Source organism: Sinocyclocheilus anshuiensis, unplaced genomic scaffold (assembly GCF_001515605.1).
Source record: "Sinocyclocheilus anshuiensis isolate Anshui unplaced genomic scaffold, SAMN03320099.WGS_v1.1 scaffold1746, whole genome shotgun sequence".
NCBI lineage: Eukaryota > Metazoa > Chordata > Actinopteri > Cypriniformes > Cyprinidae > Sinocyclocheilus > Sinocyclocheilus anshuiensis.
The window spans coordinates 805,618-807,414 of record NW_015545562.1 but is presented as its reverse complement, the minus strand read 5'-3'; the positions used below and the strand labels follow the sequence as shown (position 1 = coordinate 807,414).

The following is a 1,797-nucleotide window of genomic DNA, read 5'->3' as shown; positions in this document are numbered from 1 at the left end:
CACAATTTGAGTTGAATTACTGAAATAAATGAACTTTTCCACGACATTCTAATTTATTGAGATGCACCTGTATATGAAATTAGTGTTAATTTTTCAGGGTTTCCGCGGGTCTTAAAGTCTTACATTTTGTTGTATCAAATTTAAGGCCTTAAAAAGTCTTAAATTGTACAAGAAAGTCTTAATTTTGATTTCAGGAGGTCTTAAATTTGGGGACGGAAAGACCAGAATTGCGATATGGCTTAATGTAACGATTAAACTTCAAAAGGCTATGATTTTATTAAATAAACACGAGCGCTGCGCGTTTCAGAGTCTGGTGCTGCGCTGATTTGTGTTCAGCTGTTACCGGGGAAACAGTTATACTTTTGCCGTTCTAAAAGCGCCTCCTGCTGGCAGAGAATGAATGTGCATTTTCAATAAGCCTGTTTTATTCAGGACCGCATTTCTAGGACGGTATAGGCTAGTTTTTTTTTTTGTTGTTTTGTTTTTTATAATAGCAGCTCATACTATTCTTTAGCACTTGCTATTCAATTCTGTATATTATTATTTTTAAGGAATTATGTAGTTGTTTAATTGTATACACTTAATTATTGTCCTAACCAACTCCTAACCCTAAACATACCCGTTGGTAACCCTCTTGAAATAGTTAACCTAATTTATTTCAAAATATTCTCTCTCTATATATAGGATCTATATATAAATATTATATATATATATCCACTCCCAGCAAGAGGAACTAATATGTTTTCATGTTTGCTTGGGCTGAACACATGGCTACAAAGAATCTGGAGCTTAAAAGGAGTCAATTTCATCGATAATATATATATATATATATATATATATAAAAGCTCTTTATTTTCTTTCAACTCTTTCTTTTCTTAGAAAGAAAGAGTTGTGTCTTTGCGAGACTTGTTCATTAGCCGTAGCGTAGCACTTCACGTATGATGTCTGACCCACTTCACAAAGTGCAGTAAACGGTAAAACAATTGTGGTACAAATTAGTTTGTTTATTAGTACATTAATAAATGTAAAATAATTTGAATAAAAATACTAGTTTACAACATCCAGCAGCACAGTGAACTGTTTTGCACACCTAAATAGTCTAAATGGAGATTGCTGACATCGCCTCACACACTCAAGTTCACGCCAGCTCTTACATCAAAAATAAGATGGAAGGATAAAAAATTAATAGTTTCCATGGATCTAGTCCTTCCATCTGTTTGTTTGATGTTTGAATCAGGTCTCCTCTGTTGGAATAGAATTGGCTAGATGGCGCTATCACAAAAAAAATAGGGTCCTAGTAGAAATGCGGTCCTGAAACTGCAGCCTCCGGTATCGCAGGAACACAGTATTGGGGTTGTTTTTGTTCAGACCAATGTGAAAATCGACCCATGTTTTTACCCTGCAAACACACAGAGCTGTAAATGTGAACTGGTGGATCGATAAGAAGAATAATGCTTTTTACAGTCATTTTACAGTTTAATACGTTACTATAGACATTGCCCTACCCCGTTCATATGGTATTAATTTTATTTGTGCAGGTCTTAAAAAGTCTTAAATTTGAGCTTAAAAATCCTGCAGAAACCCTGGTCTCCATATAAGGGCTGTACACACACAACACATTACAATCTCTGCAAAAATATATCCTTATACTCGCATACCTTAATTTAAATTTTCAAGGCCAATTCTCAAAAACCTTTGAAATACATGGAATACCTTTTATATAGGCCAAAACTACACGTTTTCAGATGCATTTTATGCAGAACCTATCTATCTATCTATCTATCTATCTATCTATCT

At 34.2% G+C, this 1,797-nt stretch overlaps 1 protein-coding gene across 1 annotated transcript in view; it reads left to right on the top strand.

Moving 5' to 3' along the window:
• ankef1a (ankyrin repeat and EF-hand domain containing 1a) overlaps positions 1-1,797 on the top strand; it is a 10,081-nt gene that overhangs the window by 6,834 nt on the left and 1,450 nt on the right. The window lies entirely within an intron of this gene.